Source organism: Microtus ochrogaster, chromosome 19, assembly GCF_000317375.1.
Source record: "Microtus ochrogaster isolate Prairie Vole_2 chromosome 19, MicOch1.0, whole genome shotgun sequence".
Classification (NCBI taxonomy): Eukaryota; Metazoa; Chordata; class Mammalia; order Rodentia; family Cricetidae; genus Microtus; species Microtus ochrogaster.
Window position 1 is genome coordinate 36,746,972 of NC_022021.1, and position 16,237 is coordinate 36,763,208.

General features: G+C 37.6%; 1 protein-coding gene across 2 annotated transcripts in view; it reads left to right on the forward strand.

Moving 5' to 3' along the window:
- The first annotated feature begins 139 nt into the window (after positions 1-139).
- Positions 140-16,237, forward strand: part of LOC101986955 (cadherin-10) — a 184,757-nt gene continuing 168,659 nt past the window's right edge. The window contains exon 1 of one of the 2 annotated variants that reach the window (XM_026783755.1): positions 140-572. The gene's annotated coding sequence lies outside the window, so the exon portion shown is untranslated. The remainder of the gene's footprint in view (positions 573-16,237) is intronic. The other variant, XM_005356651.2, reaches the window with a different exon arrangement.

The window sequence follows — 16,237 nt, forward strand, 5'->3', positions numbered from 1 at the left end:
TTTTTTTTTTTTTTTTAATTTTATTGCAAGGAGCAATTGCAGAATCCGCGTTTCTGGGATTGTGTTAGGGACGCAGGCGGATCAGATGGGGCTGATTACCTTAGGACGAAAACAGAGAGTCTTTCTGCCCTGCGGGGGAGGGGACGCCTTTCAAGCGCAGCCCTCCTCTCAGAGGCGCCCTCCCTCGCATTCACTTGCAAATCGCTGTGGGCTGGCAGGAGCCGGCACTTCCAGTCTCTAACCTTCCCATGGCGAGTGCTGCAGCTCCCTCAGCAGAACCTTTCTCTCCGAGTGAGGAAGGGCTTCCCACCCCCCCTTTTTCTCCCCTCCCCACCTTCCTTAATCAGAATCACTGAATGAAAGCCAATCAGAGAGAGAGTTCGCCCCGTTTTCTTCGGTTCCCTGCCGTCCAGAGTTAAAAGTGACGCTGAGAGAAAGCTTGAGTTAGACCGAAGTAGAATCAGCGGTAGAAAATAACAGCAGAAAACAAACAAAAAGGGGACAGGGTGACAATCTCTTCAGGGTTATTTTGGCTGGAACCAACTTCCGTTTCCAGAAGCTGATGAAACCAGGTAGGAAGAATTCACCTCTTGTCTTTTAACTCCTTTAAGGTCTTGCGTTTTCTTCCCCTCCTGGGGGAAGATCTATATGTTTTTTTCTTTCTTTTCTTAAGGTATATGTGTAATTATTCCAAAAAAGAATGCCTTTTAATAAACAAATGAGCATGCAACTCTTTTTTTTTTTTTTTTGAGTTTCCTGGAACTGCTTTGAATGTAGGTAATGCGAAGCCGGATGAATAATATATTATGTTCAACAGTGTGGGTCTTGATATTAGAGTTTTCGAATTCATTCATTCTGAGCAACTGCTGAAAAATATTTACGGAGTGTAATTAGTCATGCTCATTCCTGTTTACCTCTGTTGAAAAGATCAGTTTAGCATGTAGCACTGTTTGCTGTGAACTCTAGCATCAGATAACATTACTTTGCATTCCATATGAACGGATTCCCTCCGCACTTATTCACAGTCATAGTTCATTGTACCTTCAGTAGAAAGAGAAATGACAGGCAGAGGACAGATGCCTTGAAGCTGTGAGTGGTCACTAAGCATCTACATAAAGACAGATTGACATTCATCAGAAACAGGATGGGTACAATTCCTAGGTTCACATTTTCTATGAGTCAGAAATATAAGGGGGTACAATAAAAAGGGGGAGATTAAATACACGCAGTCAGCAGTTGCAGCATTTATTGTCTTTGCTGCAATAAAATCCATATTTTATGTGGTGTTAAGTTAATGCAGCATGTTGCAAGTCTAAATGAATGTCCCCAACAAGTAAGTATTATAGCACTGTAAGCATGGGCCAAAGCAGCAGTCTGTAAGTATTTCCATGCCGCCACAATAAAAACCAACTCTCTCTTTACCATTAAAAGGGGAGAGTCTACAGGTACAGACAAACATCATTTTAAAACTGACCTATCATCTCTTGCTTTCAAAAAGCAGATCTATTTCCTACAATTGTGGTCCTTCATTCCAGTAAAAGCTTCTATTACTCAAAGCTGTGCATGCATTTCTTCTCAGCTCTTTGGAGATGCATTATTTTTTTATCTCATTTTTTTTTCTCTCTTGAAAGATCTATTTTAAAAATAATCTGTCCCTACGCTGCTGACAACTGTTATACTTCAATGCATATGTTAGGAGACTTTCTCCCTTCACACCATCCCCCCTTCTGTGCCTTTCCCTAAAAACGTAGTTACAAGAGCTTCACTGTGGTGGATAACGCTTGGCAAGAGTGTGCTCATTTTTTAGGTCTGGTATGGTGAGGATTTTTAATTAGTGGAACTTTCATGAAAACATTATGTCATTGACAGAGCTGCATGTTCATTTTTAGCTACAGTGAGGAAGGAAAAGGAAGAGACGGTGTCCTAGAGACATGGGTAAATGATAAGTTGCATGGGTAATCTGCATCCCTGGGGTGGTAAATGGGGCACATATGTATTCAGTGTGCAGGGCGAGAGGAAATGCTGGCTGATTTGGGCAGAGAATGGTGAACGGATGGAAAGTGAACAAATGTAAGCAGCCTGTGTTTGTGGTCAAGGGGCACATCAATTGCAGAAGCATCCCAAGGGTAACAAGGTAGAGGATTGCTTCCTTTTGCTCTTAACATTTTTGGTTTTTGCCTATGTTTTTAAAGTCAGACTCACTGTCTTCTTGCTTTAAAGAAGACACTTCTTTGATTTCAAATAGTCTCTGTTAACCATTTGACTTCAGTGGTGAATGCATATGCTCTCTCTGCCTCCAGAGAATGGAGAGACATACATTTTGATTGGGGGTGGAGGGTCTACCACCTGGGAAAACCAAATGACAACCCTGTGAACCTATCTACCTGTACATAGGTGAAATTAATGGTTAAATCGCCAAGTGCCTGATTAATGCTCCAAGTGAGGCTTTCTGATCTTTACAAAAAACAGTGTTTATTAAGAAGTACAGCATATGCAGACCTGGAAGGTAGTGATTCACTTCCAATTTTTTTTTATTATTATTATTAGTCCTATAGTTGGATATCATTGTTGGAAAAAAGATTTTTTTTTCTGTCTAGAAAGAGATACAGTTCTGGTACACTATTAAGAAACTTCATGTAATATGAAAAAGGTGTATATACATATCTGTATATCTATAGGTCCTTGTTAGAATTGTAATATGTGCAACTGGAAAGGTTAATTGTGAAAGACATGAATCCTCATAGACTACAAGGTGATGTTCTTGACTTTTACTTGGCTTCTCCTATAAACAAATAGCGAAGGTAAAGTGTATAGATCTGGCAGATCTCTTGGCGCAAAGCTGTTTCCTGTGCCTCTTAACCTACTTTGCAGTCACAGATATAACAGCACATTCTCTCGGAGGATGTCATTTTTTTATATCACATCTTACCACTAGGCGGCAGCACAGGCACAGCTTTGGACAGATAATGCTGATTCAGCAGCTGTGAAACACGTATTGGTGAAGTGTTCTTCGGAGTCTTTCTAAGGCATAGAAAGACATTAATGCACACCCAGGATGTAAACTCAGCTACCCTAGTCTGGGCCTTAGGCTTCAAGAGCATCAGCCATCATGTCTTCTTATTTCTACTCTGTAAGTCACATCCTGCTGATGTCACGCTACAAGTGGCTCCAAAATAGTCTCAAGTGTGGATAGAGAAAAAAAATATCATTCGTGTCTGTTATAGGTAATTTAACTCAGTTGCTTAATTTTTCAAGTTCAATTCTATTTTTTAATAACTGCTTTTGACTAATCTGAAATATTGTGAAGAATACGGTTTCTCAAATAAGAGACTTCTTGCTATGTGTTTGATTGTAATGAAGTGGACAGAAGTTAAAAAGAAAAAGAAAAGACAGTCCCAAGAGTGAGTGCCTCTTATCTGATCTCATGGGTGATGAAGCTGACCAAACACTGATTCAAGTACCATCTAGAGTAACTATTGTAAAAATCTGAATAAAAAGAAAACTATTAAATACAAAATTGCCAAAAAAAAAAAAGTTGGCATGCGAAGCTCTGTATTGATGTATATAAATGACAGTCAAGTGAGTGAGTTCATCTTGACAAAAATCTGGAATCTGTAGAACTAACATATAGTGTGTGTGTGTCTTTAAAACAGTGGGGTCATGCTCACAGAACTTACTTCTCATGTTCTACTGCTTTCAAATTAATAAGTTCAGCTTTTTCTTTTCCAGTCAACAAGCAATTCCTGTTTCCGTGATGGCAATGCCAGCATGGGGTCACCTTGGTAGTCATTTCGGACTCGGTGATAGATTTACTCCATACTTGACATTTTGCTCTAAGCCCTTGAGCCATTCCAAATCAGTTCTTCTCTTGCCTCCCTGGGTGGCTGCCTAAAGCAGAAGGCCATACTGCTTTTGCCAAGCCTTGCTTGGCAACATTCAGTTCAACTAACCCTCACCTACCCAGAGAGCTGGAAAAGCAGGACTATCACTTTAAAGTGATAGGTTTCTGTGGAGGTATACACTGAGACATTAACATCAATCTCTTAAAATAATCTGGCAGGTCTTAAGCATAGCTTTCTAATGCAGCTTTTGCTCAGGTGTTTATTATCCGTTCAGCTTCTCAGAGAAAGATGGGTTTTTGTGGAATTTTTTTTAAAAGGAAAATTATTCGCACTGATTCCTTTATAGTTTTGTTCCCTTTTCTTTGTTGCTGGATGTGTGATGTACTAGACTCTCTATTACTAAGGACATTTTTGTTAAGCTTTAACTATTCTGGAAGTAGACTGTTAAAAAGAGAAAAATGAACATTGAATATGAGTGAGTGAAATCAAATCACAGCCTGCACCATTTCAGAGGCAACATTCCTGAGAAATAAAGCCTGCTTGTGGGAGGCTGAAATGCCTTCCTGTAGCAATCTCAAGCAGCTAAAAGATTCATATTCTTAAGGAGTTTGTCAGTAGTAACACTATAAAGCACTTTACTAAGTCATGTGATTTCAATGTTCATTTTTCTTTATTTCTTTTCTATATGCTGCAGCCCTGTACACTAATGTTAAATGACATTTCAGGCTTCAGGACAGAATGCAGCAGTAGGCTGGGAGATGTAATACAACATGGTCTCTCATCAGGGATTCCAGCACTAGATGACATGTCTGAACACTTCAGAGCATTGCTGATCCACATAAATTCAACAGAACATCTGCTCCCTCCCTCTCTTTTCTTCCCTCTCTTCCTGGGCACCTCTCTGATTTCCCTTCCTCTCTCTCTCCTCTTCTCTTATTCCTGATCATTGCAAATGTCCAATTGCTTGTGATTTGATCTCCACTGGTGTTTCCATAGCTCTTGTGAGCTTTATGGCCAGTATTTCCACATCTACTGCACCATATATTGGATTCTCGGCCTCATCATGTGCTCTGTAACACGCATGACACTTCTGTTGCCCAGAGCATGTCCTATAAACTGAAAGCAATCCGCTTGACTCCGAGGCTTCTAAGGACTGGAAACCGTCACCAGCGCAGCACAGTTTCCTGAGAATTCAGCTTTCATTAAGAGAATGCCTCCCGGAAATAATCAGAATGGAGAGTGCATAGTCATGAATTATGATTCTCAGTCCATCAGTTATTGATTAGGAGGCTGTGTTGATTTAGTTTAAGAAGAGAATATTGAAGTGGCTTGACAGAGGTCTGATTTTAAAAATAAATCAAACACAAATTGCATGCTTCCAGAAAGCAGAACTCCATTAAGTGTGTTGATTCTTCGCTGCTGTGAGAAACAAATATACCAGTTGCTAACCTAAGAAAGGAAGCTGATGGGTAGGGAGGAATCTCCATTCCCGTATTGTTAGGTAAAGAATCCCCATTGCCAAGGACAATGGCACTGGGTTTTGATCCTACTGCATGTACTGGCTTTGTGGGAGCCTAGCCAGTTTGGATGCTCATCTTCCTAGACCTGGATGGAGGGGGGAGGACCTTGGACTGCCCACCAAGCAGGGAGCCCTGACTGCTCTTCGGACTGGAGAGGGAGGGGGAGGGAAGTGGGGCGAGGGGAGTGGGGGGAGGGGTAGGGAAAGGGGAGGCGGGGAGGAGGCAGAAATTTTTAATAAAATAAAATAAAAAGAATCCCCATTGCTCCTCAGCTCCGAGTGGAAAGGTTGGTGAGAAAGTAGAGCAACAACCAGGTTAAACAGAATGTGTGACAAACTGAACTAATGAACAAGTAAATATTTTAACTTGAGCTATTTTGGTAATTCTCTAAAGTGTTAACCCAGTAGGTATAAATACAGAAATTTGATTGAGCTGTCAGAATAGATCAAAGGCAGTCAAAGTATCTACTTAGGACATCCAATGTTCTTAGCATATTTTTGTGTGTAATCCTAACAAAAGCTCTGTAAAATCATTACTACGATTAATTAATCTCTTAATTAACTTCTGGTTTCTTGCAACAGTCTCGTGTTGCTCATCTTCCGGTTGCTGGGGTTACAGATATGAATTACCACACGCAACTATAGCCTAAGCAGGAAAGATGATGGGTCAATGGTTAGGAGCACTGCATGCTCTTCTGTAGCAGATGGATGCAGGCTCCATTCCCAGCTCCCATATAGTATGGTGCCTCCCAACTATCAATAACTCCTATTCGAGGAGTTCCAGGAGATTCAGACTTCTACTATGTTCAGAAGGTTCCAGCTGCTCAGTTGCTACCTAGAGACACTTGTATGCCAGACACCCATACTTATATAATACAGATAAAATGTAAACATTAAAAAAAATCAAACATTTTTTCCTGTTGTTCCATTTCCAATAAAATCAAGGGAAATAAACTTTCAGTTTTTACAGTATGGGTTATGGGATTTTTAAAAGTGATAAATATTTCTAAAATTCTAACTCACCTTCCAAATTTAAGATAATTGCCTTCTAAAGATAATCTTTAACAGCCCCACACTTTAGAAAATTTGAAAAATTTGAACTCTGCTAAATTTTCAGGATTTTGTATTTCCATATATTTTTGTATTTCTATATTAACCTATCAGTTATATTCATTAATTATTTTACTAGTGTATTTTCTTTAACAAATAAAAACATTGCAATTTTACTATATTTAACTAAACGGATTGAAAGCAATTCTTAATTAAATTAAAAACATGAATGTAGTAGTTTTTAACAATGGCGTTTCTTTGCTTAGCAATGATGTAAGGTAAAAATTTCCAAGGTATATTTAGAATAGTTTAATCAATTGAAAAAAAATAGGACCCATAGTTTAACCATTAATGTAGTCAAGTATAACATTTTTACCTCTATTTTTTACTTATTTCTAAAGTCTAAGTTGGAGATGCCAAGTATTATAGAGGACACCACCACCATGCAGATCTGATTCTTTTCAGCATTTAGTATCCTAAACGTAAAGGAGACTTTCTCATCAAAACTTAATGGAAGCATTACTATTTAGTTTTAGACAAGGAACCAGTGCTGACCTACAGCTCAGTATGTAGTTGAAAGTGATGTTCCTATTTCCACCAGAGGGATGTTTTTATTTCGTTACTGTGTTCTTGTGCACTCATGTGTGCATATGATTGTGTATGAGCCATGCATGCCGTGCACATATGTGGAGGTCAGGGGACAACTTGCAGGAGTCATTTCTCCTTTCAGCTTGGACCTGGAGACTGATGGAAATCTGTCCTTCCCGAAAGTCCCTTTTCCCTCTCCGCAAATTGCGACGATAGGAAAGATGCCTTTTTTTGGAAAAATATTTATTTACTTATTTTTACTAACTCTTCTAGAATTTTGTTCACTATTTTGAAAACATAGAAATATAATTCAATCATGACTTCTTTGCTCATCTTCTCCCACAAGGGGTGCACCCACCCACGGAGACGATGGGGCTGATCTATTGGGAGCTCACCAAGGCCAGCTGGACTGTGACTGAAAAAGCATGGGATAAAACCGGACTCTCTGAATATGGCGGACAATGAGGGCTGCTGAGAAGCCAAGGACAATGGCACTGGGTTTTGATCCTACTTCATGTTCTGGCTTTGTGGGGGCCTAGCCAGTTTGGATGTTCACCTTCCTAGACCAGGATGGAGGGGGGAGGACCTTGGACTTTCCACAGGGCAGGGAACCCTGACTGCTCTTCAGACTGGAGAGGGAGGGGGAGAGGAGTGGGGGGAGGGGGAGAGGAGTGGGAGGAGGGGGAGGAAAATGGGAGGCTGGGAGGAGGCGGAAATTTTTTTTCAATAAAAAAATAAAAAATAAAAATAATAATAAAAAAAGAAATACAATTAAATCACTTTCTCCCTCTAGTTCTCAGTTCTCCTGCCTGGAACCTCTCCTATGTCTCCTACTTTCAACTTGCTAGCATCTTTTCCATCTTTTCCCTTGATTATGGTTCTTGCATATACATATGTTTATGTGTCTGCTTGTAGTACATTGCATATATATGCAGATAGAACCTGCTGAGTCCATTCCTGTTACTTGTCTCTATATGGTTTCAGAGCTCATAGCCTGCATTGGACAAGCAATAATGGGGCTCACCTTGTTCTTCTCTCCACAGTCATTATTTACCTCTAGTTCTCTGTCTATGGCTGGGGACCTTTAAAATCCCCTCTTTCCAAGCTAGCATGTTCATTGATGGCGTCATTGTTCTGGTCTTATTTATGAAGTCCCTTCAGCTTCCCAATTAATGACCTGGTATTCTGGCTCTTTCTATTTTCCCGATCCTTCTTGTCTGTGTTCTCTGAGCCCTATGTAGACGCAGAGGCTGTGATGTAAGTAGGTGTATCCTTTGGGGCCAGAAGTTCAGGTTCTGTTGATCTCTGTATTGTATCCAGCTGTGGCTTTCTGTGATGGTCCATATTTGCTGTAAAGTGAGGTTTCTTTGATAATGAGAGAGAGTGACACTTTTCCAAGATGACTCAAAGGAAATATATTCACCATGAACTAAACTTTCCCCACATTTACCCCCTATACTCCTCCTCATCCAATCCTCTCTCTCTCTCTCTCTCTCTCTCTCTCTCTCTCTCTCTCTCTCTCTCTCCCCAGAGTTTCCAGATGATGATACCCAAATATTCAGAGTTTGGGAGCCCTATGCTAGAGAATGGTGGAACTGCCAGGCAGTGCACCCTTAAAGAAAACTGACTTTTTCTTTTCAAGCAACCATCAATAACAAATAGGTCTTCAGCTGGTGGTGGAACTTAGTGACCAATTAGCTGCTGTGATTTTTGCATGGTTTGAACTTGCACAGATTTTGTGGATTCCGCCCAATCATCATGAGTTTATATGTGCTCTGTCGAGAGTACATTGTTTTGTAAGGAGGGATTTTTATTTCTTTGCTTCGATAATTTTTGGTTCATTATTTTAAGGAAAAAAATGCTCATTGACTCCTGTTCCTCTATTTTTCTTTTTTTCCTTTCTGTTGTGGTTGTGTTGAAGGTTTGATGTGGGGCAGGTCTCAATATGGGGCAGGTCTCAATATGGAGCTGTCAATTTCCTGGAATTCACTATGTACATAATTTTGGCGGTGACTTGTGCAGCTCCTTTGAACTCTTCTGTCCTACTGAATGCTGAGTTTATAGGAACACATGCTTATATTTTCTGTTCCTTTTACCTCTTGTATGTGTGGAGTTTCTACAAAAGTCTTACACTAAGGACATGATTTCCACCTTTTCTAATCTAATTTTTTTGGTGTATTGTCAGACAAATAAATAAATAAAATTCCACACCCACAAGAAACTTTTCTCTTTTAGCCTACATCTTTATAAAACATGTTTTGATTTTTAACTAGAAATAAATAGTACTACATAATATTTAATCATTTATAAACCTTAACTAACTTGAGACTAGACACAAATCTTCCGGAACAGATATAACATACACATGTATATCTACTCACACGTATGCATAGTATTGAGAGAACATACATATAAATATATACACTAAAGACATGAAAAGTTCCTCAAGAATGCTAGGAAGCACACATATGTACGTGTATAATTCATCACTTAGGTGAATCTGTATGTATAGGTATTTTAATATACATACATTATGAATTTAAAATTATGTTTAATTTTTCATTAGAGTTATCTGATTATATGTGGTTAAAATCTAAAATCCAGCCCACAGAAAGTGTCAAGTTTTATGAGTGGGAACTATAAAAAGTTAAAACATAGACAGGACTTCATCTAACTTTAAAGTGAAAGGTTAGATCCAGCCTGTTTCTAGTAGGCCAAGGAAGATAAAGGAATGAAGGAGAAAAGCCTTCCACTTTAAGTAAATTAATTACAACTTTACATATAAACCACTATCCCATGGCAATCACTTATTAATATTTTCTACTTTAATACTGTCAATGGCATAATATTATGATATCAATTTAATTGCTTTTTGATTTTTAGGGCCTCGTGTATTGTACATCTTTTAGGTTTTTTTTTTTTTTTATTTTCTCTTCCAAATTTGAATGCTTTCTTCGAGTCTGTGTACTGACTTCTTAGTTTTTCTTGCATTCTTGAGCAGTATTTCATGCCTTTGGGGGAAGGATGATGAGCCACCACTTTTGTGTCATAGCTAGCCATATAGGCTCTTTAAAAGAATGTGAAATGTTAATAGTTATATGGTCTAAAATAGAAATATCAGTAATGTTCTTTGAAGTTTACCATTTAATGTTCTATTTGTAAAATTAGCATGAAATCAAGCAGAAGTCAATTAGTTCTTTATCTAATACAGTTGTTTTTAGTGGTCCATACCTCCCATCCCCCAAGAAATATCTCTAAGTATCTTGTGCTGGACAGAAACTTATGGTCCTTCTGTCTCATCTCCTTTTTGGCTGAGATTATAGGCATGTGTCTCCATACCCAACTGGTCTTTCAACTTGACTGTCAATTGCATGCATACTAAAAAAATAAAAACCACTTAACTATTAATTTCATTCACTAATTTATTCTCAAGCTCAAGCATCCTTTAGCTGCCTAATAAATGTCAGCTCTCCTTACATCATAAGATAAATATTAGGAGGAGACAGGACAGGGTTGGGGAATTGATGGTAAGCATAGGCTGCAGACGGTGGGTGTGAGATGTGTTATTACATAGTTTACTATCTTATTCTGGCTGTGATAACTGATAAACACTAGGTACTTTTAAACTGCGTAAGATGAGACTCCTTTGCCTCCATTAAACATTATTATTGTATTGAACGCTGCATGGCTTGTTTTAAGAAACTATTAGGGTGAATTATCTGCTTGGTTCCAATTCCTTTTTGTTTAGCCTCAGGTTTTTTTTTTTTTTTTTATTTTCTGATGGAGTCTCAAGAATGTACCGTGAACTGTGCTTCTGCAGCAGCAAACCCTCTGTGGATGATCTGTGCTGCAGTTCGATTTGCAGCAGCTAATTTTCACCTTGCAGATGCAGGACACTCTGTGGAACGAAACGAAGGTACAATGCTGAGACTGATGGCCCGTACCAGAGAAGTAACGGAAAATGGATGTACATGAGTGCAAACTATACTCCAAAGTGTCATCACTCAAAATTGTTAATAGGAGTTCTCACACCCTCAAATACTGAAAAGCTGCGTGCTTAGTCGCTTCGGAAAGGTTTCCCTTGCAAAGACTGTAGAGGGGGTTTTTAATAAGGAGTCTACAAGAAGAGAAAGCTGCAAATCAGAAACATTGAGATTCTCTTTGTTAGAAAATGTAATGACCTTAACCTGTGTATTCTCCTACTGACTTTTAATGGCAAAAGCAAGGAGCATGGCACCAGTCTGTCTGAATTAAAATTGTAGCTGTACCACTTATCGTACACTTAATATTTAATACCATTGGAAGCTTTTTTTCATCAGTTAAATGGGGTTAATAGGTATACTTCTGTAATATGACAATTTTCATGATTAATAGCAGCAATTACCATAAGTCTAAAAATGTACCAAACATTAGCTAACATGCAATCTATGTTCTAGTATGACTTTAATTGTTATTGTTAAGTATTATTATTATTGGTATAATTACTCCATATAAGTTCATGTAACCTATGTCTTCTTCATTAGCATTAAGTGTGTTTCATTTTTCCCTCAGAAGACCAGCTTCATGTATTCTAATTTTTAAATTTCAAATTAAAATATTTTAACTTATGCCATGATATATCAATTTTGTAATTAAGTTAAATCGAGAGAGTCTTGCTATTATGATTTTAGTCCTGGAATTTTACCAATAACAGCATTCTTCATTCTTACTGTTTTCTGTAAAATGGGAGTTTGAAACACAAAATTTCCAAGGACTTGGTGCGTTTGCCTATTTTAATTGTAGTAGCCTCATTCTATCTATTATTGTAACTGGAAAGAGCTCTGAACGTACGGACATATCCATCCCCCAACAATTGGGAAAATGTCAGCGCATAAGGAGTTGAATGAAAGCTGGAAACTTAAATTGCATTTTCCGATGGCCCTTGCAAGAACCAGGGCATTAATGGATATGAATGTTGAAAAGGATGTGAGGAGCCCGAAACAGACATGGAGGAGGGAGGAAGCATTAGAACGAAGACCATGAACTATTGTGATTTCCATAAGCCACATAAACTCAATCAGGTGAAATATGAGCTCGTTTTTCTTCTGTAATAATGACCATTTTCTCAGATTTTCCTTTTTGAGGTCAGTGCCTCTGTTCACCACTCTGATGACTTCAAGGAATGATTCTGGCAAAGTTGTGATACCTATGAATCTCAAGAATCATTTTGCAGTCAGTATTACAAGATGAAAGGTCAGTGAGTTACTTAGGTTTATGAAATTGTCTAATGAAGAAATATAACCTGCTGCAAAATGTGAAATACTGAACAGGTTTTATTTAGCTAATCCATTCCTGTCGTTCTTTATGTTCAAGGTGATACAAAGACCCATCCAACAAACCACTGTTGCTAGTTTTTTCTTCCTTTTGGAGGGGTAACTTAAAATTCACCAATGACTTTACTTTTGGATTTTGATTTTCTTAATCAGTTTTTGTCTTCCAATTTTACTTAAATCTTAAGGGAGGTTCTTATATATATTTTATAAACTTACACTTGGATTGAGTATAGTGCCTCACACCTGGAACCGAACCAGAAGTCTATCAAACTTCACCCACTACAATGAAGGTCCTGGCCAGATTAAGTTATAGATAAAATGCTAGCTAAATGAACTAAAAACAAACAGAAAAGGCAAACCACACCTTCTACAAAGTGCATAGAATTAAAGGACATTCTTCTCCCTGCCAGTCTGTAAAAATAAGCAAAACAACAACACACATTACCAATATTTATGACAGATGTAATTTTAGAAAACACAGAAAAGCTGGTTTTCAGTTTTTGTCATGGTGCTATATTTATAGGTGACCTCTAATCCAGCACAATTTATTTAATCAAGGGAAGCCTGTTTTATCAGTGCTAATCCTGCTTGTATTCAGTAGCATTTACATCTACAGCTTCGCTTTTATGTTTGGGTAAATGATCCTGCTTTATAGCTGACTGATTAAGAAGGCTAATTCAAAATACCATATACATTTTAATGCTAGTCTACTTGACTACCTAAGTATACTTGATTAATAGGCCTCTCAAGGCTAGAGAATTAGTTACAGAATTCTTTAATCATACTAACGATAAAGTTCATTAGCTTGCATATATTTTCCTTTCATTTAATTGAAGAAAATGAGGAGAAAATGTAAAAATATTAGTGGGGAAATTAATTTTAAAACTTTAAGAAAATGTAATTGAATTGTTAGTTATACAAATCGTTTAGACTTTGTCAAGGTTTGCAAGTATTTGATGGGATTTTTTTAAATGTATTCAGTTTATAAACACATGAATTAGATAGGGAAATGGTGATAGGATTGAGATGAGTTCACATCTGAAGTATTGACCCATTGATAGGTAAACTGCAGCTAATATTTTTGGCACATTTACATTCACATTTCGAGTGACACACAGTAGTGTTTGGGGCCCCCTAGTGATCATATTGTGCGAATTAGAGAACATACCTTAATTTAAGATTGTTTTCTCAGTTAACACTGTTCTTCAAAGTTCTGAAATAGTCAACAGAGATATCCAGTTTTTAGGATGTAGCTGTGTTATTTTTAGAAAGCAGTTTCTCATATCAAAACTAGGAAGGCCTACTTAGAGTTATATCCAATGAAAATAAAAGTAAAGGAAAGTTGATATTTAATATATATGTGTATTATTCTAAGAAAACAAAAATTGTCACAATATTTGATGAAAAAGTGAACCACAGAGACTTTCTCTCAGAAATGACAGTGAACCCAGTGAAAAACTCCGTAAATCCCCGCAATTAATAACCATTTTCCAGGTCTCTCCTATTTCAGAACTTCGAAGAACAGTAAGAATTTGGAAGATAGATTGTTTCTATGAACTTTTCATTATTTACTTTGTTATCTGAATGTAAATGAGGAATCTCAGCAAATTACATTCTTACTTATATCCCATAGCAAGAGATGAGTATCAAATTGTCCCTAGTTTTCCATATATTTAGTTGGACCTACACTTAGAATTTCATCACTTTCTATACATTCACCTGATGTCCTAATTATTAGTTATCATCCCTGTCCTAAAACTTCCATTTCAAGACTGGACACAAAGTAGCTTAATCAAATGTAGGGTATAAGGGAACCACTGAGTGTTGGCCCTCAACAGCATGAGGATCATTTGTCTTCATTAAGAGAATAGAGCTGGACAGGAACCAAAGCGTCCATCTACAAGTCTCAAGACAGCTTCTGAACATCATCCCCCTGGAATGTGTTAAAACCGTGCATTTTTCATTGCTGGCAGAAAGTCATTTTCTCTTTCTGCTTGAGCCTCCGAGACAGCCTTGTGACATAAACAAGTGGTCAGAATGTGTGATTTCTCATGCTCGGGCCAAATGACAGACTGAAAACACTGATTACTTCATTCCCATTAAACCACACAGTTTCTATCAACAAAACCGCTCCTATTCTAAAGATATTACTATTGATTTGCTTCTATTGTCAAAAGTCTGTTATTTTTCTATGCAGTGGTTCAAGCACAGTGTTACTTCAAATGAGTATATATTTACCTAAATCCTCAAAGTAAAATAAAGATAAAGTCCTGCATTTAGAGTTGTGAAATGTTCGAAGTCAAGTGAAAAAATTTTATGATGTTGTGGTGCCATTTAATTTTTCTAATTCAGGTGATACAGTGTTGTTTTTAAGTAAATAGACAATTTATGATCACAAATGTAGAAAGGAAAATAATGAAAGTCAGCACCCGCAGGAGTGAGAAACATGAAAATACACTCAAAGTATTAAATCAAAGTATCTGTTCAAAACTTTCCCCCTTAAAATATAGTATAACTGTATTTGTTAAAGATAATCATCATGAAGAAGAAGGGAATTCTCCCTTTTAGCTGGCACTGAGGACACTCTTTGCTACCTACCATTTTCAGAGATCTGTAGCTGCATGAGTAGACCCTTAACTCCTTTCTCACTCAAATATAATTATTCTCCATAGCATTTTAGTTTCATCTCTGTTAGAAGGAATGTGCTTTCTCTTTGACTGCAGGTCCATACCACAGATAGACTTCATGTCTCATAGGGGGCTCCTCCTTCAGGGATGGGGCAAATTAAACCCTCAGAGATGTGCCAATTCTTCTGTTAGTGACTAGTTCACATCTTCTCCCCACTGCATCTCAAATGACTCCACAAATCACATAACTATACCTTCTGTGGAGACCTGTGCACTTAGACTTTCACCATTGCTCCTAAGGGAGAGCTTGGAAATCTTGGCAATGGTGTTCAGTTTAGGTAGACTTCAGTTATATCCTTTGCAACATGGGATAATCATATGGCCATATTCTAAGCAAGCTACAGGGATTAGATGGTGCTCTAGTAAAGGTCTCTGGAAGGGATTTTGTGATTGCAAAGTCTACTGTATGTTACTAGCGCTATTGTTGTCTCACTTGAGGAAATCCAAATTCCTTCTTCTTCCTATTGAATCATTATAGGGTCTTTAGACCTCTTAAAATTAACTTGCCTTGGAATATAAGTAGATAAAGATATTCATTTTCAGTTCTTAGATAACAAACACGCTTTACTTTATCATTTTAACTCCTTTAATCTCTTTCCTTTTCTTATTTTAGTCACTTTACCCAAAGGCCTTTCTTGCTAAGATTTATGTGTAAATCAAATAGGCTTCAGATATTTTTTCATTAAGATGTTCCTTGAGGTCTCCACTCGAGCTTGGAGGTACTCTTATAGATCTAAAGAGTCATACCTCTTTGTTTACAATTCCTTCCTGATGGGAGTCACTGCTAGCTTTGACTTGACTCGTGTGTGTGTGTGTCTATGTGTACACAGTACTGTGTGTGTACATGTATATTTTTATACATGCACACATGTGCATATGTGTGTGTAGAGCTTAATCATTTTAAATGTTCTCTCAGAGCTTGGGCCATTCTTGTTTTTATCTACAATTTTACCACTTAGCTCACTATGTTCACATATTAGCAAAGGTGTGATAAGGAGATACCAGGATCACATGGGGAAAAGTATATTATGGCTTCCATTTCACAATTTATACATATTGAAAGTTTAAAGGACTCATGGAAGATCCAAAGGTTTACATTTTCTTATTGTTTCACCTGGCCAACTTCTTATGTCCATTTTAACATGAATGACTTTTAATAAGAAAAAAAATCTAAAGCACATTTGTTCTTTTAAAAAAACTGTCTAATTTAGTCGGGCAGTGGTGGTGCACATTTTTTTT